Raw genomic sequence first — 22,764 nt, forward strand, 5'->3', positions numbered from 1 at the left:
GGGGTTTCTGTGAAAACACTCTACCAGTCCTAAGGGAATCCAGAAAAAAAATGGAGAGGACACAGTTCACACAGTCACTCTCCCCTTGTCTAAAGAGCTACCATCTCTCCTTGGCAGATGCATATTTTGCACCCAGAAATGTCCCTTGCAGATCCCTTCTCCTGAGAATAGAACAGGTGGTGACAACTCATGAAATGTGCTCATACCCACATCTACAAGAATCTACATAGGTTTCATTGCACCTTTGGAAAGAGGCAACCCACTCCAAGAATTTAAAACTGGGTAACTGCAGTGACTGTATTTTTTCAGGAAAGAAAGGGAAGAGGATTTAATATTCAAACAGCTTCTCCTCTCCATGTACAGAACTGTGGAAGCTTTCTGATCCTGTCCACTGCATCTGCATGGGCTGGAAACAAGCTGTAGGACCAGCAATGTGCTGCAAAGTCCAGTATCACACAAACACACAGGATCCTTCTCTCTGTTCTGTCATGTTGGATTTAAAAATAGGTATTAAGTTATATCACACTTTTTTAATAAAAGGAAGTTAGAAAGGGATTTAACTACTAGCAAAACTGTGCTTTTGGAGGTGAAGTTGCCTGGCCAATATGGGTAGAGTATGAAAATCTCTGTGCTGGGACTCCAGCACTGATGTCAGTGCTGCAAACACACACAGCCTCTGCCTCAGAAAGTTACTGGGACTGAAGTGATGGGGACACAGCCCCATATTTACACCCCTGCCCCTCTGTGCACCTTCTTGTGTCCATTTCTCACCGAGCCCATCTTCCCCTCCCTGCTCCAGAGCAGATTAAGCTTAATATACTTATGCAGTTGTGAAGTGTCCTGCCTATTATCCAATTAGGCAGCTAACGAGATCTGAGTAACAGCACGTAGGCACTGATAGCTGCTGCCTGATAGCAGTACAGATTAGACACGTTCTTTATGCTCCCAGCCCTTGCAGAAAAAGGCTTGGGATTCGTTCAAAGGCTGCTCCGAAGGCTGGGTTCAGGTAATTGTTTAATTTTGTTTGGGATCCATAAACACATCACGTTTGTTTCCTCTTGATCTCCTGGAGCTGTCATGGCACAACTGTCCCGTTACAGAACTCCTGATCAATCTGGTGTGACTTGTTCAGTTGAATTGTCAGCGTGGACAGGGGCAGGTCTCATCACCTCTGTGGTTCCTTCTAGCATCAGAAATCTATGGAGCAATAAAGGATCTGAGCATCACCAGGAAAAAATGTACAGGACTGATAAGGAGATACAGAAATGAAAATGCTGTATTAGCTCTGATGCTGTTCCACATGACATTCCCATAAGATGCACCTAAGAAAACATTAATTAGATGTAATCAGCAGAAAATGGCTGCATGACAACAGCACAGTTATCAAGGGTTTGTTATCTAATTGGGAGGGCACTGGAGAGCGGGTCCAGCCAGGCATAAGAGCTGTGTAATATTTTCATTACCAGTTGGGATGACAGACTGGAATGTATGGCCATAAACCCAAGAGATGATTCAGCTGGGAGGATTTGCAAGCACCAAGGTGTACAGATTTCAATTTCTAAATTACCTTCATGCACTGATCCAATATCAACATCAGGTCATTAAGAAAGAGAAGCCCCTACAAACACAAAAACAGGGAGCAACTCTATTCAGAAAGATTTCAGAAAAGGCTCTTAGAGGGTCAAAGCAAAATTATGACATTCAACAATAAATGGTGCATGCCACAGGTGCATGAAGGCAAAATCCAAGGGATGAGCCATGGAAAGCACTCAGCTGTGCCTTGCAAAGTCCTGCCCTGGGCTGCTCACTCACTGATGCTTTTGGGAACAGCAGACCCGAGAGAACCTTGAGGAGAACAACAAAATTAAAAAACACCAGGTGTGAGATTTAGCTGCAGCCATTTAACCCAGAAATGTTCCTAAGAACAGACTAGTGCAGGCAAGCAAGCAGGACACAGCCTGAGGGGAGACCTATCCTTCCAAATCCAGCAGGAAAACTCAGAGTTTGGTTCCCTTGACTTGAACCCTGTGGCTTTAATCTCTGTTATAAAACAAGATAACAGCCATCAATGTGGTGGAAAGAACAAGAGTCCAGGGCTTATCAACATAGAAAAACAGGGAGATACCAACTGGATGGGTGAAACACACAGCTTTAACCTGACAGATAGGGATAAATGGGATATGGGGAAGAAATTCTTCCCTGTGAGGGTGGGCAGGCCCTGGCACAGGGTGTCAAGAGAAGCTGTGGCTGCCCCTGGATCCCTGGAAGTGCCCAAGGCCAGGCTGGACAGGGCTTGGAGCAACCTGGGATAGTGGAAGGTGTCCCTGCCATGGCATGGGGTGGGACTGGATGATTTTGATGGTCCCTTTCAACCCAAACCATTCTGTGATTCCATGACTCTGTGGTTCAAATTTTCTTGCATCACTGAGTTGGAAATGCAGCAGCCCACAGACTGAAGCACCTGATGTGAGAAAGGAATGAAGGAATAGGGTTGTTGAACTTGGAGAAGAAATGGTGTTTAGTGGGGGATCCAGTTACTGTCTTTACTTATCTGAGGTTTACTGAGCAGATGGAGCCTGAGTGGATGGCAGAAACCAAAGGACAAGGAGCAATGGGAATTATTGACGGGAAGGGAAATACTGATCAGACAGGAGGAAAAGATTCCTCACCATGAGGGCACAAAACATCAACCTGCCACTCTTGACTAAAAAAAGTCCACAGGAAACCTACCTTTGATCCTGGCCCTGTCTGGAGCAGGAGGTCAGATGAGAGAGCTTCAAATCTCCTGTGCCACTTCACTTACTCTTCAGCTCTAAGAAATCTTTATCAAGGAACACTGGAAAAGGGATTTTGCCCAAGAGTCTACATCACTTTACACCTCTTCAGTGCTAACAAGTACTTCAGACTCTAAAGCTGTCAATAAAATGCTTTCCACATGACTAAAGATCCCAGTGTCTGCAACTGACAGAGAAAAAAAGTAAGGAATGAAACACCAGAGCTTTCACTGCAGTTGGAAAGAGAACAAGAGAAACTGGGGACTCACATTACACAAGTTATCATACAAAAACTCTGCAAGAACACTGAGGAATTCAAAGATACATACAGATAGCTAAAAAAAAAAAAAAAAAAAAAAAAAAGCCAGACTGCTCCTCCCTACCTGCTCTTCCCACAGCAATAAATACAAGTCGATGCCAAAAGATGTTTCAGACCTGTCCAGACCAGCCTTCATTTTGGTGAGAGCTTCTTCAGCTGTCTCAGGACAAAGGCCCTCTGTGTGCAGACAAACCTTTCACACACACATCCTACTCTCTCCCACTGAAAGGTATGATAGAGGTGTTAATAGATCCAGAGAAAATGCCTGGAACAATACACGCTGGCAGCTTTTGGGGGTTTTACCCCCAAAAAAAATAAAGTGAAGGAGTTTACCTTAGCAAACAATGCTTCTAGTGCTGGCTGATCTGTTTTCTGTCATGTTTTATATTTGAGTGCTACCTCTCAGAATAATCTTCCCATCCACTTTTTACCAGCTTTAGAAATGCACGAATAGCTGAGTCCTTCAGGGGAACAAAGGGACAGCAGGTACAAAATCAGATGCACAGAGTGTAATCACGGCAGGGAGGGAGAAGGGAAGGTCACTCCTGAGCTGCAGCTGGCAGGTCAGAGCAGGAAAGCACAATGGCTGAGCTGTAATCAAGTTAATCATGGGGAAAGCCTTGGTCAGGGCAGCTGGCAAGGACTTCCTTCACCTTAGAACAGCCAGGAATTATTCTGGAACAGAGATCCAGAACACATCCCTGTGGAAAAGCAAGAAAAGCAAGTGCTCTGTTCTTATAGTTGGTAAAAAGACAAAGCCATAAAAAACCTTCCATGACAAAACACTTCACCAGTGCTTTGTCCAAAACTAAAATGCATTAATCACACCCCAGAAGTCTATTTGAGAGTCACACAATGGTGTTTGCTGGCTCAGTCCATGCAGGTATCAGACACAGCTCTCCAGGGAAGCTCTGGACGCTGCAGCTCAAGGGAGACGCGGCCCAGAGATTCCCAAAGGCAGCTCCAAGGACTGAACAGCTCACTCTGTACAGTAACAAAAGGGCAAGAGGGCAGCAATTCTCAACTGCTGCACAGAAATCAAAGTCAGAAACCAGCAAAATCTTGGTAATGGCAAGAACAATGACAGGCTTTCTAGGATCACCCAGGGACGATGAGGAAAATCCACCACTGGAGGCTTTTAACAACTGCTTTGGACAAACATCTGCTGGGAAAGTTTGGATAGAGCTGACCCAGCCTTGGGGCAGGAGGTCAGATTAGACAACTTAAGGTCCCTTCCTGCCCTGCAGCTCTTTGCTTGTAACAGAAACGTGACAACAGAACACGTCAGCAGCAGCCCCAAATCACGCAACTCCTCCTAATATTTCCATCATACATTGGAGACACACTGTAAGATCCCATGTGCAGATGCTGCCTGTTCCCACATGGTACCTTCTCCCTCCATTCCTGGAGGAGCCATACAGGGAGAACATCAAGAGCTGGACTGACAGAGCAGGCATGGGAAGAGGGGCTCCCCAGCACAGCCCTCCCAACAACACAGTCCCTCTCACATCCCACAGCATGGGGACAGTTATCAACAGGAGCCCATCCCCATTGTCCCTCCCATTTGTCCCTTCCCATCTCACCCTGCAGTCTGAGCAGTTCTCTCTTTCTTCTCTTTAGACTCTTCTTCTGTTCCCCCCTGGAACATTTTCATGTGTAAGATCTTCAGGACTGGATCCCTGCCCACCACAGCCCTGGATCCCACCCCAAGAGAATCAGGGAACAAAAAGATTAATGACCTGGTGCTTCACTGCAAAGCCCAGGGTCACACTCAGCCCTTTGTCTCAAAGGCCAAACAGAGACACCAGATGCCACTATGACACTGTGACAATGGTGTGAGCTGCCCACGACTAAAATGGACATTTAATTTAGTCTGCTGGGAGGACTTTATGCTCCTGCAAGCATTAATGAATGGCACGAAGCATCCCACGGGGTCAGAGCATCCAAGCAGCAGAGTAAAAACTCTGAAGTACCAATCTTTATCTCAGAGTTAAAGCTCGACCTATCAAAGCAGTTTTGACAATTTTTGCTTCCTTGTGTGCCCCCCCACACAATCCTCTTGGCTCATTCTTGAAAATCCAAACTTACAAACTTTGTCTATGGAACAACAAGGGAGGAAGGTGACAGAAGTGGTCCCAAAGAAAAATATTCATATATTTGAGAGTTTTTGTGAGCACATCCCAGCTATACCCACACACGTGTGTTTGTCAGTACACCCTGGCACATCTGAGGGCACAGTTATGCAATCCCAGAAAACCTAGATCCCAGTTTGCACTGTCCTTAAAGGACAGCCCTGACTGTACGTGTAGTGCTGACAGCGTCAGTCACGGGACGGGTCAGGGATTGGATCCAAATAAAAAATAACCCCATAAAAACAACAATCTTCTGCCAGGGTGTGTGGGCTCCCTGACCAAGATCTCACACCCACAGTCAAACAGAACATGCACAGGAATAGGATGACTCCTTTTCCTAGAAGTAGAATCTTAGATCTGTGTAAGTGACCCGTCAGCCTGTGCTCTGACGGCTGGAAAAGAGTTATGCAAGAGAGGAAACAAGCAGTGGGAGACAGGACAGCTCAGAGAAAACATCTCAGGGCAGCTCCACTCCTAAAGCCAGGCTCTTGCAAAACAACCCTGGTGCCAGCTTGCCAGGCTTTCCCAAAGGCTCTGGGAGCTTCAGGAGTTCAACCAAAGGGTTACCAGGCACATCTTCCTGGCAGAGTCCGCTGGGATCACAACGGTGACTGATTTCAAAAGAGAAAATCCTGTTAGAAGAAGACTGGAGATCAAAGCAGGAGGTTACATCTATATCCTGGAACATGCATCCCCTGGGACAGGAGAATTTTTAATTCAGTTTCAGACTAAGTACTCATTCAATAGAAACAGGTGAGCATGCTTGAATATTGCACCCGTACAACTTCTCTGGGAGAAAATCCATTCCCCACCTGCCCTGAAAAATTAATTTAACTGAACCAACTCTTATAAAGGAAAAGAAACTCCTCCTTTTCTATGCAATCCCCAGTTTAGGGATAGGCTAGGACTATCTGCCTCACCTAACACAAAGCATTTTCTGCCTACATCAGCTACAAGGGAGCTTCAGTAACTACTTCACAACACAAATGAACTTAAACCAACATGCTTTTTCTTCCTCCTTCTCAAAATGTGCCAACATCACCAAATCCTGTCCAATGTTTCAGTCATTCCTAGCATGCCAGCAACCTACACTACTCCATGCCACTCAGCTCAATCTACAGAACACACTTGGGAAAATCTGGCATTATCAAGAATAATGAATGGTGAAGAAATGAATAACTAAGTATCCATTCTTCAACAGTTATCTACATCCATTTAGTTTTCTACATCATCAGCCAGGAAAACAAATATTTTCTTTATTTCTTAAAAGGTAGTTCCTGCCTTTGAACTCAGCAAGTACAGACGCACACACTAAAAGTGGTATCAAATGAACTTTTCAAGCCATTATTAAGGCTTTGCAGCCCTTGAAAGACCTATTGGATAAAAGAAATGAAAGTTACCCAACCAAAAATTCCCTACAAGCTGAAATTGCCTGGGTTTATGTCAGTTCAGCTCTTTAGGGCCCTCCACAGCTGAGATTTCCTCACTCCCTTTGTGGCACTGATCTGTTCGGTGGCCCCCAGTGCTTCCTCCATCCCTCTACTCCAGGAAGTGAGGGAAACGTGGTCTCACAGCACGATGTGGAAAACTGCCCCAAAGAGGGAATATCCAACAACAGCCCTGTGTAAATCACTACTCTGGGGCTGCAAAATCTGCCTCCCTCAGACCCAGCAAGCTGCCAGCCACCATCACTTGGAATGAGAGAGCACCAACAATAAGTGCCTTGTTTAACTGAGACTTTAAAGCAGGGCCTGGTAGCAGAGAACTACCCGAGAATAGCTCAGGGATCAAACTCCAGCAGGAAAAGCAGGGGGGGGCTTTTTCACCCCTCTTGCATTACATTCCTGCTGCTGAGCTCATCACCTTCAGAGCAACCCGGGCCTCTCTCAGAGCCAAACCACTCCTGCTGCATCCTTACAACTTCCCTTCCATCCCATCCTTGCAACCTCACAGCCCTGGCCCCAACATGTCACAAAACAAAAACTTCAAGCTGCCATTGAAAATAACACCAAAACTGCACTTAAAACCAAGGGCATGATTAAAAGACACCAAACACCACCACATTCAGTGCGTTTAAAGATTTCCAGAGGAAAAGGTCACCGGAATATAGAGCACATCTCCCAGAGCAAACGTCCTTGTCACGCTGCTGCTGGGTTCAGACAGAAATACATTGTTATAAAAACCCTGTGTGCTGTGTTATCCACAGCTCAGGGCTGCTGAATCAATCACAGAATGGTCTGGGTTGGAAGAGAAATTAAAAATCATCCAGTCCCACTCCCTGCCATGGGCAGGGACACCTTCCACTAGCCCAGGCTGCTTCAAGCCCTGCCCAACCTGGCCTTGGACACTTCCAGGGATGGGGCAACCACAGCTTCTGTGCCAGGGCTTCATCACTGTCTGATTAAGGAATTCCTCCCTAATATCTAATCTAAAAATCCCCTCTGCCAGTGGGAAGCCATTCCCTCTTGTCCTGTCACTCCAGCATCCCTCTCCAGCTCTGTTGGAGCCCCTTTAGGCATTGGAAGGTCATCAAAGGTATCCTAAAGCTTTCTCTTCTCCATGTGGACAGCTCTGCAGCCCTGCACTGTTCCTCCAGCCTGCAACCCTATCCCAGGGCCCCTCAGGGGCACTGCTTCTCATGGAAACACAAAAACAGGACCTCAAACTGAGGTTCCTCCAAAGCCACTCTCCACACACCACCTGCACCACGCCAATGTGCTCCTCAGGCGCCACCCCGCACCATGGAGTCACCACAAAGATTTATTTTCCAAGTGGTTCATATTCCCACCCACAGTATTTCTGGAATCTTTCGTTAACACAAGAAGAAACCACTGAAATTTTAGATTATAAAAAGGAAAAAAAAAATAGGAAAGCTTTTCAACCAATTTCCACAGTGACTTGTATAAACTGAAGATTTATTACAGTGTACACACCCACGTGCCCTCAACACAGAGCAAGGAATGCCCAGACACAGCAAAGGCAATGCAGCAACAGAGCCAATGAAAATGGGATACAAAATCAAGGTAGCTGAAAATGTTCATGTTCCTTCCACAGGAAGACAACAAAGATGACTGTAACACAGTCTGGAAACACAATAAAGGTGGCTTTGAAGTGTCACTTGTAAAACTATTTGTGTCTCAGGATTCCATAATTTGATGAATTGGTTGCTTTGGGGGTTTTTTATGGCTACGCTTTTATTCCCTATTCTCATGTTCTCATGGTGGGTTACCATCTCTCTCTCACTTTACTGCTGTGCTTAGATCAGTTTTTGCATGCAAGCAGAGCAGGACAGATCCCTCAGCCACATCTTAAAGCCAGAGGTTTAGACTCGCCAGAGAATGAAGAGTTCAAATCCATTCTTCATCCACATCAACTCCAAGAGGAGATCTTTACAGCCCTTTTATTTATTATTTACCACTCTAACACAATGTTTTAGCTCACCAACAGAACTAAAAAAAATCAGTTATTTAATTTCCATAGACTTGACTTCATTAACTTCTGGAGAGGACTAATGTTTGTGGCCAGTGGGAAAGGGTATTTCTACATTTTTCCATTTTCTGGTCTGTTAATTACAATTACTGAGAGAAGGAGACAGCAGTGAGATTTGTGAAACACAGCAGGCTGCATTTTTAATAGTTTTGAAAAAAAACAAGAGAAAATAATATCTCTCTCTTTTGTATAACCCAATCATACAAAGTAACTCCACATACTTCAGAAGTCAGCATCACAATTTTCCTTAGACACTCACTTGGGCCAGCAGGAATTTAGCTGGAGAACCTCAGATTTGATTAGAAGGGATTATTCTTCAGTGAGATGAGAGGAACAGAAAACATGAAATGATGGAAGTGGGGTTGAGAGGCAGGCAGGCAGACTCCTGAGGCTGGTAATGAGATGCAGGAATACTCCTCCAAGCTTCTGAGGCAGAGATGGGCAGTGTCCGATGGCTTTTGAGGATGGATGAGTGAGAAAAACCCAAATTACACTACTTGGCTAAGGTGGAGGTCGGTTAAAGCACCATCACACCTCTTGGAAGCTGTAGGGAGCCCAGAAACCATGTCTGCTGTTTGCAAACAATTCGACAGAGTTCTCCAAACTCTACCTCAACCCCTCCAGTGCCACCAAGTCAACTGAGATTCCTCTATCCCACAAAAACACCGACTTTCAGAGACACCACAGCTGACTCGTGACACTTTGGTGGGAGAGACACAGCAAGGAGAAAGCTCAAAGCAGAGAGGGACAACCACGAGTGCCAGCAGCAGGGCTGAGGACACGGGAGCCCAGGACACATGCAGAGTGTTTGTGGCGCTCCAGCCACACGCTCCAGTGTTTCAGGGCAGCCTGGCACAAAGAGCAACAGCTCCAGAGCTGCTGTTCTACAGAGCCAAAGGATGGAGAGGGATAAATGACCACAAAATCCAGCATTTTTAGCATTTAATGACCTCTACATCCCCTTCCACACACAGCTTAGCCAAAATACCAGCTGCATGCTGCTCCAAACCCAAAGGAGTCCAGGTAAATGTTTGATCAGCCACACAGTGATTTGGATCCAGGCACTGAGTCAGACCCAAGCCTGATGGGTTTTTTGCCAGCTCAGTAGTCATCCAAACAGGCTCCCTAGTCTGGCTACCCACTCCACAAAAGTGGCACGAGGGAAAGGCAGTGCTGGTTTTTTTTTAGAGGCAAAGCCAGCTGAAACCACAGAGCTTGCTACTCCCTAAAAAACACAGTACATCTGTTCCACAGCAGAGCCACAAAAGATTAGTAAGTGCTGGCCTAACAATCTGGAAAGGGAAAAGGAGCTAGGAGAGCAAAATGTTATCACTAAGTCAATAAAACAACATCTGTAAAGGACTGAGAACATAACAGCATTCTTGCACAACACACAGAAATGCTCCTGGGCTGATTTCTTGGGCTCCACTAAACCTGTCTGGTAACTCTGGGAACAGAACTGCCTCGTACAGGCTACGGGAAAAGTGGATCAACAGGGTGAGCTAAGGACAGGGCTCGACTTTGTTTGTGCAGGATCACAGAGTGGACGTGTATTAGGCGATATATATGGTTTCACTTTTATGTAAAGCTCGTGTTTACATCTAATGTATCCGGCAATTACAGCTGGTCCCAGAACTAGGTTTGAGACAGCGTGTCTATAATCCACGGAAAGCAATTTGTGGGATGAGCAGAGCAAGGATGCAGCAGAGCAGCTCTGTGTAGGGGTTGAGAATGTAAATAAAAGATTTGTTTTGAGTTTCTGTAACTGACAACTTGCTTTGTGCATTTCACTACCCGGCATTGGGAACCCTCATCTACTACAGCGATCTCAAAGTCGATGGATTCGACTGAAAACGGCGGTGCGAGCCGCCAAGCCCCCGGTATTGTAACAGCTTTGTGTAAACATGAAAACAGCAGAAACACAAACAAGCCGGGAGCGAGCCTTCGCCGCTCGTCACCCGCATCCCCAGCACGGTGACTTCCCCACCGAACCTCTGCTCTCGGTGTCATCGCATCCCCAGCACGGTGACCTCCCCACCGAACCTCTGCTCTCGGTGTCATCGCCGGGAACGCCGAGGCGGGGAACGCGGAGGCACGCGAGGACTCGTGTCACATGCGGGAGATTCACCGACATCAACACACGCCAGGGGGAGAAAATAAACACCCAAACCAGCTCAAAATCCCAACACAACCGTGCGTGTTCTGTCCTTAGCGAGGGAGCGATCCGTTCTCCCACGGTCCCCATAAAAAGCGGCAGGGATGGCACCGGCTCTGCACCTGGGCTGGGGTGTCGAGGGGAGGAATGAGGGTCAGCAAACTCCTGGGGTGGTTTGGGGTGTGTGGGATGGGGCAGAGCGAATGTCCCTTGGAGTAGTTTAGGGAGGTGAAATTGTTGGATGGGGCACAGGGAACGGCCCCTCAAGGCGGTGTGTGGGACGGGGCACAGGCTGGTTCCTCCGGGGTCATGTATGGGACGGGGCACAGGGGTGAACCCTCAGGATGGTGTTTGGGATGGGGCACCGGGCTGAAAACTGAGGGTGGTGTTTGGGATGGGGCACTGGGCTGAACCCTCAGGATGGTGTTTGGGATAGGGCACAGGCTGGTTGCTCCGGGGTCGTGTGCGGGACGGGGCACCGGGTTGAAAACTGAGGGTGGTGTTTGGGATGAGGCACCGGGCTGGCTCCCCCGGGGTCATGTCCATATCTCCCCCATGTGTGGGACGGGGCACCGGGCTGAACTCTCAGCGTGGTGTGTGGGACGGGGCACCGGGCTGAACCCTCAGGGTGCTCTTCGGGACGGGGCACCGGGAATGGCCCCTGGGGCAGGTGTGCGGGACGGGACACCGGGAACGGCCCCTACAGCGGCTCGGCGAGGAGGGCGTGTGGGACGGGTCCCGGCTCTGTGCCCCCAGACAAAGCCCCCCGCCCTCTCCCCGCCGCTGCCCGGGCGCTCCGTGCGGGGACGGAGCCGGGCAGCCCCGCCGAGGCGGCACCGGCCCTCCCGCCGCAGGTGCGGGCTGAGGGGGCCGAGGGGACCCTGCCAGGGGACGCTCCGAGGGGACCGGGGCCGCCGCCCGCCGCGTACCTCTCTGTGCGGTGCCGGAGGGGACTGTCGGGGTCGGGGCGCCCGCCCGGCTCTCGCCTCGCTGCCTCCCGCGGCTGAGCGGCTCCCGGCGCGGCTGAGCGGCGGCTGCGGGCACTGCGGGCCGAGAACCAGCGCCGGCCTGTTTTCCAGCCGCCTCCCCTGCGGCCCGCCCCGGCTCCGCCTCGAGCATCCCCCGCCTCCTCCTCCTCCTCTTTCCCCTTCTCCGCCTCCGCCTCCTGCACCGCCTCCTCCGCCCCGCTCCTGATCTTGGGCGACTTGAACGTGAAACTAAAGATATCAGCGCTTGCTTGGTGAAGCAAGCGTGTTAAAGCTAATTTTCTTCCTAAGCGAGACGGGTCTTTTTCACCTTTTGCGATTGCTGCTGTACTTCAAGGCTGCTTTGATACCCCCGCTCCGGGGCGTTCATCAAACTACAAAGCGGACCCAGTGTGGAAAATAACTTCATTCCTACACCAGTTTTTTCCTATTCCTGTCCAGACAATGAAATTAATCTCATCGGAGTCCACCTCACAATTAAAGCCCAGCCTGTGGTCCAGAAAAACACAGCCCTCCAAAGTCCTATCCGAACACCGTCACAATTTCTTATCTCTCACCATCTGGTTTCTGCCACTCACTGATATCAGTGTTCACGCAGTTGCACGGGGTAGTGTGATATACTGGGAAAAAAATAAAGTTATATAAAATCAAAAATAGGCGTAGCTTTAAACTTTTTCAGCTTGAAGACTCCTAAAAGCTAGCAAAGGACCTTCTCCAATATATTTATATTTATATTTATATTTATATTTATATTTATATTTATATTTATATTTATACTATTATATATAAGGTATATGCAATGTTAACATATTTATACATAATACATATATGTACTATGTATATACTATATATACTATATATAAACTATATATTATAATACTATAATATACTATAAAATAAATATGTAATATATATTTATAAAAAATAAAAATTTTATATATATATATACATACTAAATTTGTATTGAACACCCCATCCCTGGAAATGTTCAAGATCAGTTTGGACAGAGCTCTGAGCAACCTGGTCTAGTGGAAGGTGTCCCTGCCCATGGCAGGGGGTTGGAACAAGATGATCTTTAATGTTCCTTCCAACCCAAACCATTCTGCAATTCTGTAAATAATAAGAATACTCTTAAGTGGCTCTGGGCACAGAGCCTGTGCCATGGAGGCTTCTTCCAAATGGAGGAGAAAGCCAAAAAAATCCAGTTCCAGTGTCACAGTTTGGGAGTTGGCACTCAGAGCCCTAAAGCAAAGGGAAGATGTCCCTGCTCCTTCTGAATTCGATGCCTTTCATGCAGCTGCAGGGTAAAAGTCTCCTCTCCAAGCAGCAGCCCCATAAACACAGGTTTTATTAAATTACAGCTTCTTTCCAAAAAAAGGTTGTGACCAGGATTGAGCAATGTGTAACTCAAGGGATGCGGGTCCACCATGGAGATGGAGCACTCAGACATCCCACAGCCTTCCCATTAAACGCTGGCTGAAATTGCTTTTTGGATGCCTGGAGGGAAAGTCTGGAGGAAAGGCTGTGCCTTGGATGGAAATCAGTCACGTCTGCACGCTGCCTTCAAGCATTTTAAGGTTTTATAAAACACGCTCAGCTGCCTGCCAGAGGTTTGCACCTGCACAGCTGGGCTGAGGCTGCTGAGCCAGCCGAAACATCTGGGAAAAAAAAAGCAGGAATAACGTGGATTTGGGGTTCCCAGCTTCCCTCAGATATCAGAGAACTGTGCAAACTTTTCAATTTCACATCTGCAGTGCTTGCAGGTTGTTTTTCTCCAGACTTTGAGCTTCCCTGACTGCTCTTCAGTGCTGCCATCACCACTGGACTTAAAACCCTTCAAAACCCCTCGAAGCACCCAGATGCTGAAGCCACTGTAATGTTTGACAGTCAGTATAATGCAAGAAGGATAAAAACTTTTAGAGAGCATCCAAAGGAGCAGCATGAAATTGGGGAAGGCTGAGGTCCTTCAGTTTTTTCTGAAGAGGTCTCACCATGGTCTGCAGCTTCCTTAGGAAGGGAAGCAGAGAGGCAACTCTGATCTCTGCTCTCTGGTGACCACTGACAGGACCCAAGGAAATGGCATGAAGCTGTTTCAGGTGGAGTTTTGTTGGATATTAGGAAAAGGTTCTTCCCCCAGAGGGTGGTGGGCACTGCCCAGGCTCCCCAGGGAATGGCTCCCCAGAGCTCCAGGAGAGTTTGGACAACACTCCCAGGGACAGGATGGGATTGTTGGGGTTCTCATGTGCCACAGGGACCAGAAATTGGACTGGTTAGTCCTTGTGGGTCCTTTCCAACTCAGAATATTCTATGATTCTATGGCCGCACGCTGTTTGGGATGTGGTTTGTGAGCCTGCCACCATCAGGGTGGCTGTCCCCATCCAGCACACCCCAGGAGCCAGCCTGTGGTGCGCTCTGCCCTCCCACACCCGCCTCTCTGGGTCTCCAGCAAGCCTACAGATGGAAGGAGAGCTTTGCAAATTAAAGGACTTCAGGTAAATGAGCCATATTCTTGTTCTAACCAGCTCTATCTGGAAAGAGAGGAATTGGCAGCAAGGCTGGGAAGAGCAGCCTTTTCCACCAGACCTGACAAAGTCAGAGGTGATAAGGAAATAGGGACAGTTGGATGGTCCAGCTTGGAGATCCTTATCTGCAGAGGATGGAAAGGGAAGCCAGGAATTCCTGCCTGGTGTCCTCAGCATCTCTCAGAGCAACACCTGCCCCTCAGGGCTGCCTCAAATCCAGGCTGTGTTTCTTCGTAGGCAAAGAGAATCCACGAAGGACAAACTGGTGCCCCCTGTACCCACAGAAAAGCTGAACCACGAGGGATGCTTGTCATGCAGCAGCTGGGAAAGCTGGGGAGCCAATTCCTACTGAATGGCACTTCTATTTCCTCCACAGCAAATAAACAACTGTGCTGCAGGGCTGCACCAGCTCTGCCTGGCTGCAATGCGAAGGATTTGAGCTAAATCTAGAAAGCTCTGGGTATTAGGAGTCCCCTGGGCTCTACCCTCTTTCTCCAGTTTAGATTTGGCAACAGAGCCAGCCCTAGGAATGCTTGTAAGGCATTTTAAGGGTAGACAGAAATGCAATTACCTGTGGGAAAATAAAGCTCAAATACCTTGCAAGCCCATGTTTAATACAGTGTTCGATGGATTAAGGAAGAGTAATTGACAGATAGGACTGGGGCTGGTGCCTTTTGCAGACAGTAGTCCCAAGGAAATTTGATGAAATCCTAAAATCAGCATTTTTTATGCCTTTGACATTTGTTTTCTATAAGCAGACCACACAGTGAATAAAGCATCTTTCCTGGGAAGCACTCTTGAAGGACAGGTTTATGACTGAAATGTAAAGCAAATGGTAAAAGTCTGGAGAGCCTAACCTAAAAAAACCAGGGAGGACAAAGACCTTGTGCAGCACACCTGAAAAGATTGCCCAGAGCTGCAATCCAGAGACATAATCAATGTGAAGAAAGAAAAGTGAAGGATTGCCTGGAAGATCTCCTTTTGGAAGGGTTTTTTGCACCACAGAATGGACAGAAATAGCTCAGGTCTCATGTCCTTCAAAACACACCTTCAGATGGGGAAAGAATTCCAGAAAACAAATCAGGAGAGCTCATGGTGGGCACATGGAGGGTGGGAGGGTACCTGGGCACTCTGTGAAGTTTTATTTCTGGGTTTGGGCAGGCTTGAAGTCTGGCCAAGGAGATCTATTGGATTGACTGATGCCTTTTTTTGTATTTTCTGCCAAGTAAAATAATGACTTAAAGCCATTAAGTGATTGTTCTTAAGATTTCTATTGACCAACATAATGCCTCATTCCTAGAAATGTCAGGTGAGATGAGCAATAAGCCTGGCATGAAGCTTTTTTTAGAAGCTTTTTTTAGAAAAATAAGGATCCAGCTGGCTGGAAGAGAGAGCAGGAGTGGCAAATAAAATCAAGCAGCCCAGAGTACCCCTCTGTGCTCCAAAAACCACATTCCTGATGTTTGGCATGAAAAGGTTTTGCCTCTTACTGTTGTTACACAGCATTTTTCATCCTCAGATTTAAAAATGTTGGGAAAAGTGCCGTTATCTACTTGAAATCAGGAATATCAGTACAAAGACCCCCAATATGAGCCACAGGGTGTGCTGTGCTTCAGAGATTGCCCATTCTTGCCAAGATTTGACTTTGGCATTAGGAATGTGTCTGCAGTGAAAAGGCCTCCTGAGTTTGGGTCAAGATTTTGGGGGATTCACTCACACACTGACATCTGGCAGGACCCTCATGAAGTGAAATTATAACTTGAACAGAAAATCTGTAAGTCAGAAAAGGGGCTTCCAGTTTTCTAACCCAGGAATTATTATCCTAAGGGTACCTGGGTACTGATTTTGGCTCCTGCTCTGGGCAGGGTGACACACAGTGACAAAGCTGCTTGTGTTTCCTCAAGAAGGACACCACGTACAGCCTGGAAAAATTACCTGTGTTGAATAACTACAGCAGCTCCAAACAAGCCCAGCTGGCTTTTCCATCCTCTGCACTGTTTGTTTACTAGAGAAAGACTAATCCCTTTTACCTGCAAAGCAAACTTACCATGAAAGCCCACATAAAATGCTCTATTATCTTTCCATCCGTCCGTAATACGGAATTTCCATGATTCATTCACCCACTTGAGGAACACTTGAGCACTCAAACAAAAACATACATTCCCAGGAGAAAAAAAAAATAAAACCAAACCCACGTCCGGTGCAGGAGACAGAAACATTATAACATAAATACAAAATCCCACCAGAAATTCTGTCTATCTGAAGCAAGGCTCTGGCTCACAAGCACAACAAGGAAGGACAGAGATCAAACAATATTGCCTCTTGTGGGTGTTTTTCCCCTTTTCCTCACAATCCCCTGACAATAAGTCAATTGGATGTTTTACCAAGACTACAAAGGGAACCTGAAAGCCCAGCAGCCTCCCTTTGAAAGTAAATTCAGGCTACAGGCAGTTTCAAAAGTCAGAGAGTCTGCCCTTTGCTTAAAAAGCCTTTGTGACCTTCCAGTCATCCCAGTGTAGCTGCAGCAGTTCATGGGAATGAGTAACAATGACCTTTCCTATTTGACAGGCTGTCCAAGTGACAGGGAGCTCTCTCATGAATATTTCCCCTTGATGATGAACAATCTGGACACAGAACAAACACCCAGCTCACCTTTGTGGTTAGCAATAAAACTAGTCCAGGTGAGAAGGAGAAATTCCCCTCCCATGTTTGTTCATCCTTATTCCCTTCTAGGAAGGCAATTTCTGGAATGAGACTGCTCAAGCAGTAATTTTTTTCTAATATTCTGAGAGCTACAGGCTTTGACACTTTCCTACATGGATTTCTGGAAGGATATAGCTGCTGAGAAAAATATCCAATCTCAACAATGTGAAAAATTCCATGTGTGGAAGATCCTTTGCAATCTTTAATAAATTGGGGTAGCAAGCATGCACCCCAAAAACTTCAAATGTGCTGCTCTTTCTGGTTTATATCTGTCAAGCTTCAATTACTTATTCTTACCACAAATTTCTCTCTGCTAAATTTAAAAATCCCTCATAATTCCATTTCTGTGAGTTCTTGCACCTGAAGTGCCCTTTTGGTTTCATTTGGATGAGGAAAATTGGAAATGCTTTCCCTGGAGCAAAGGCAGGAAGCAGATTAAAAGGTGGCACTATCTTCTGCACACACCTGTGTGCTGGCCACAAGTGGGAAAATGGGACTCACCACTCTCAGCTCCCGGTTATTTTCTGTCAGGGATTTTGTGGGGTAGACATGGTTCCCCTGTTTTTAATAACCTTCTTTGGATATTGTTTTCACAAGCTGGTCTGCTTTCTTCAAGTAAATATGGACAATGAATCAAGGAATAATATCAGTGGCACATCCTTTGGTTCGCATGGACCTGGCTATTTCCATTCATCATGGAATCATAGATTCATGGAGTGGTTTGGATTGGTAGGGACCTGAAAGATCATCCTGTTTCAATCCCCTGCATGGGCAGGGACACCTTTCACTATCTCACGTCACTCCAAGCCCCCTCCAACCTGGCCTTGGATATTTCCAGGGATGAGGCAGCCACAGCTTCTTTGGGCACCCTGTGCTCAGCACCCTCACAGAGAAGAATTCCTTCCCAATATCCCATCCATCCCTGCCCTTTGGCAGTGGGAAGCCATTCCCCTTGTCCTGTCACTCCATGTCCTTGTCCAAAGTCCCTCTCCAGCTCTCCTGGAGCCCCTCAGGCACTGGAAGAGGCTCTAAATTCTCACTGAAAACTTCTCCAAGCTGAACACCCCCAGCTCTCTCAGCCTTTCCTTGTAGGAGAGGTGCTCAGCCCTCAGTGTTCTCATGTCTTATATTGCGTGACACAGTCAACAGCTGGATTCTCAGCAATTTATCACTATTTTGTGCACCTCTAGCACATCCTTCACAAGTTGTCCCCAGGAGATCCAGTCTTATCTCACCCAACATGCCTTCTTGTGAAAGCAGCTATGAACACTTACACCCCTTTCCCACCAATTCAGCACAGTTTGCATGAAACCACAATCACTAAAACTATTCTGAACACAAAAAGAATCCAGGAAATGAAAAATCTGGCAGGTGCAAAGGAACAGGGTTGGATGTGGAAGTCTGGGAGGAGGCTTTGCTGCTGACGGCAGCGCAGCTCTCGCCTTTATCTCACAGCAGGTAGAGGAAAGCACGGTGGGAAAATGCCAACTACTCCCACTTTGGATCTCCAGCACTGGCCAGGTGTTTTAGGTAGTATATCCCTCTTCCAGGCATTATGTTACTGGTTTGGCTATTTCCCTGCAAAACCAGAGAATGATCCTGAGAACCTCCCCTGTTTCCATCCCATCTCTGCAGCCCCTGCATCCCCTCCTCTGCCTTGGCGGTGCCCACAGCAGCCTCAGCCCTTCTCGCTGCCCAGAGCAGCTCCATTTTCCTGCTGTGCCCTGCTCCCTGCCCGTGCCTGGCTCCCAGCTCCTCAGGGTGCCCAGTTCTGCAGCCCTGAGCACAGAGGCTGCCTTTGTGCTCGCTGCCAAGAGCTGGGAGCCATCCTGGCACTGCGCTCCCTAAAAATAGCCTTGCCCCACGGATAACCTGCTGCCTCTCCCAGAGGCAGGTCTTAAAGATAAACCCTCCTATAAACCTGCAAAAAAAATGAGGCGAGAAACACTCCTGGGCTGGAGAGGAAAGCTCTGAAGGAACGGCCTAAGAGGGGTAATAGAGAGCACAAGCTCAAAAGCAGTGCCAGGGAGCCTGGGGAGCAAGTGTTGTGTATAACCTGCACACAGACGTAATCCAACAACTGCTGAGCTGCAGGAGGCTCTTTTACAGTCAGCTCCAAGTTCTGTGTGTGAAGGCACAACACTGCCAGCAAAAGAAATCCAAAAGAACAGCAATCCATCTGAATAAAGCTGAAAAAACACTTCTTCTTTACGTAGGGATGCGTATTTTGGATACAAAATACACCCAGCTTGCATTTTTGCCCTTGCACATCTTGCAATATATCCATTTACTCTTTCACATTTTATTTTAATAACAGGGGAGTCAAGTGAGCTCGATTGACAGGCTGGTTCCCAGGGAAACATGAGCAACTTATTTCTCTTAAATAGCAGGCACAAATGTTTCCTGTGTTAAACTGCACAGCCTGCTGTGACATTCAGATCTCCAGGATATAATCTCAAAAGAACAGAATGTGTTTGCCTGGCTCTGAGGTGGGGAAGGAGAGAGGTAGCAGCACATTACAGCTGGTGATAGGTGCTAGCAGGGATCTGGCACTCAAATAATTTTTGAGGATCTATGTCCCTTGTCCCAGTCCCCAAAGGAACGGCAAAACAAGAGTTTAACCAAAAAAATAAAAAAGGTGAAATAACCCAGTGTTGCTGGGAGAGAAATGGAAAAAGAGAAATCAGTAATAGCAAGCCTTTTAAAATCTCAGTCAAAATGCCAGGCTGGCTGCCCAGTGTTGCTGGGACACATTAGGGAATAAAAGGAGCCACAGTGCTCAGGCTCCATCCAGCTTGGAAGCTGCCTTGGCTGGTGCAGATAAAGGGACTTGGAAAAGAAAATGTAAGACAAGGCTGAACATCCTCATAAGGTGCTCTCTGGTATCCTTTAGGGTACCTCAAACCTGGGATTTCCTACAAAAAGGACACTTTCCTGCCCCTTGTGCCCAGGGATGCTGTTCCCAGCTCTGCTCACATGGTGCAATGTACCATGGCTTTAGTGGCCAAGCATTTTCCTTCCTGCTGCTTCAGGTTGAAGTGATGGGGGAAAAAAATAAAACCAGTGGCCACGAGGAGTTGCTCAAGGTTGGGTGTGTTGGGATTTGAAATGCAAGGAACTCTCAGAACTTTGTTCCCCACAAGGAAATTATCACAGGGTCAAACACACAAAACACATCTCCCCAAAGCTCTCCTTGCCTTGTTTATATTCACCTCAAGGGATGTCCTGAGCCTGATGGGATTTATCTTCTTAGTAAATCCCAGAAGATATCTCTCCATAAATTCCATCACCTCTCAGTAGCCCATTTACCTCCTGAACCTTTTTGTATTCACAATATCCTACAGAAAGACATGTCCAGCTCAGCTACCCATTGCATGAGGACCCACCTTCATGGAGGTATCCCACTAATTCCATTTGCTGGCCACTAGTTCCTGTAGAGGCAAGACACTGCCACACTGCCTGGCTGTTCCCTCACTACCCTGTCCCTTGAACATAAGATTTTTCCAGACCTCCTTCGTGTGCTCCTTCAGTGTTCCTTTTACTTGTCTGAGCCAATATTAAAGTGAGCAGGTGATAATTTGGCCTTGGAACAACTTTTTCCCCCTCCTTGCACAATTTCCTTTTTGGTTGGGGGAAAAAAAAAAAAAAAACCTAAACCTTTTTTTTTTCCTCTGTTTCCTTAGAATTCAGAAGCAAAAAAAAAAAAAAAAAAAAAAAAAAAGATCATGAAATACAGGTTTTGCTTGCCAAAGTTTCCAGGTGCCCAAAGTCTTGTTACTGGGATGCTGAACAAACAGCCTTCAAACACCATCCCTGCCTTTGTTCTGCCAGCTGGAAACACAGGTCACACTGCACCCTGGCACCACCTCAGAGCAGAGATATTCCACTGAGAAAAAAAATCCTCCTTTCATCAGGCAAAGAACACCAGAAAGGAACCTGGATTTTTAAAATTTTTTTACTGAGATCCTGGAGTAGTTTTTTCACCAAGGAATATTTTCTGTGAGGTCTCTGTCCACGCCAGTGACTCAGCTCAGCAAACAGCACTGGTGATTCACTGCTCCAGAGCGTGCCAGCAGTGGCTGCAGACCTGGGTGCTGCTGCTGAGTCTGTTCCTCAGCAGGAAACAGCCCCAATAAATGACATCAGCAGTGTGATTCAGTCTGTAGGACCACGGATTGCAAGGCTCCCACTCAGATTCCCCTTCCCCAGCCAGCTTTTTCTCTCCTGTGCCCCTCAGCTCTTGGTTCCCCATGCAAGGAACTGCTGCACAGCTCTGAGCTGGGCTGTTGTGCAAACCCCAAAGCGGCTGAAAGAAGGAAGATTGAGATGGGATATTGGGAAGGAATTGTTCCCTGTGAGGGTGGTGAGACCCTGGCACAGGGTGCCCAGAGAAGCTGTGGCTGCTCCATCCCTGGAAGTGTCCAAGGCCAGGTTGGACAGGGCTTGGAGCACCCTGGGATAGTGGAAGGTGTCCCTGCCATGGCAGGGGATTGGAACAAGATGATCTTCAAGGTCCTTTCCAACCCAAACCATTCCATGATTCTACAATTCCATGACTGCATGGTGAATTCACTCAAACAACAGAAGTCAAACCATTTCCCTGAGCTTTTCATGAATACACAGTAGAAAAATAAAGCTACCAAAAGGAAATGAAGTGGACCGACCACCAAAGGTAACAGACAATCCTTCATGGAATTACTTGCTCACAGATGCACATCTCCCAGTCCACCTCCAGATGGAAACATCTTGTGAGGTCATTAAAACAAATCAGAATGGGACACGAAGCAAATGACTTTTAGTGCAGAAAAGTCTGATTTTCTCTGAGAAATTGTGAGAGTGCATTAAAAAAGTCATTCCTTTTCACTGCATTCAGGACAAACACCCAAATATCCATGAGCTCTCCATGTCCTGATGTTTCAGGTTTGTCTGAATATTGCAGATATTTTCCACAGAAACAGAAAAATGTTGTTGCAAATACAATAACCACAGCCTAACGCAACTTAACTCTTCAGAACTGAGAATGCCTGATGGATGAAGCAAGCAGCTTATGCTCAGTTTTCTTCCTAAATATGAAGGACATTTCACATCTTTTTGCAATTGCCCCTGTACACCTGCTACCAACACATTGTACAAAGCACAGAGCAGACCCAACATGGCAAAACGCTTAATTCCTATATTATTTTTTCCTTCTCCTGTCCAGATAATAAAATTTATCTCATCAGAGTCCATGTCACAACTTAATCCCAGCCTGGGGACCAGAAGACCAGAGCCCACCACAATCCTATCCAAACACCATCAGCTTTTGTTATCTCCCAGCATTTATCTGCCACTCAGACACATCAGTGTTTATGCATTTCCATGAGGCACTGAGATATACAGAACAAAAAAGCTATAAAAAAGCAGAAACAGGCATAGCTTTACACTTTTTTCACCTCAAAGACCCCTAAAAGCCAGCAGAGAATCAGCTCCCACTTGTGCACAGCTCAACCTACAGCCCATGCTCCTGCTCATCTTTGTTACCTTGCGCTGAATCTTGCTGCTGGTGGAGGTGGCTCACAGCAGGTCCCTTTAAATCCTTTGTTGTGTTTGCACAAGTTGAAAACAGCTCCTATTAAAAAAAAAAAAAATCCCTTACGTGTGCCAAGCCGTGTGTAGAGATTATGAATCACTAAATGGCAGCCACG

At 46.9% G+C, this 22,764-nt stretch overlaps 1 protein-coding gene across 1 annotated transcript in view; it reads right to left on the reverse strand.

Moving 5' to 3' along the window:
• Positions 1-11,904, reverse strand: part of SMOX (spermine oxidase) — a 52,976-nt gene extending 41,072 nt beyond the window's left edge. Inside the window, exon 1 of the mRNA XM_054293197.1 lies at positions 11,799-11,904. The gene's annotated coding sequence lies outside the window, so the exon portion shown is untranslated. The remainder of the gene's footprint in view (positions 1-11,798) is intronic.
• Between the last annotated feature and the right edge of the window lie 10,860 nt (positions 11,905-22,764).

The sequence above is a fragment of the Melozone crissalis genome, unplaced genomic scaffold (genome assembly GCF_028551555.1).
Source record: "Melozone crissalis strain CALT ecotype California unplaced genomic scaffold, PUWL_Pcris_2 ptg000132l_1, whole genome shotgun sequence".
Taxonomy (NCBI): domain Eukaryota; kingdom Metazoa; phylum Chordata; class Aves; order Passeriformes; family Passerellidae; genus Melozone; species Melozone crissalis.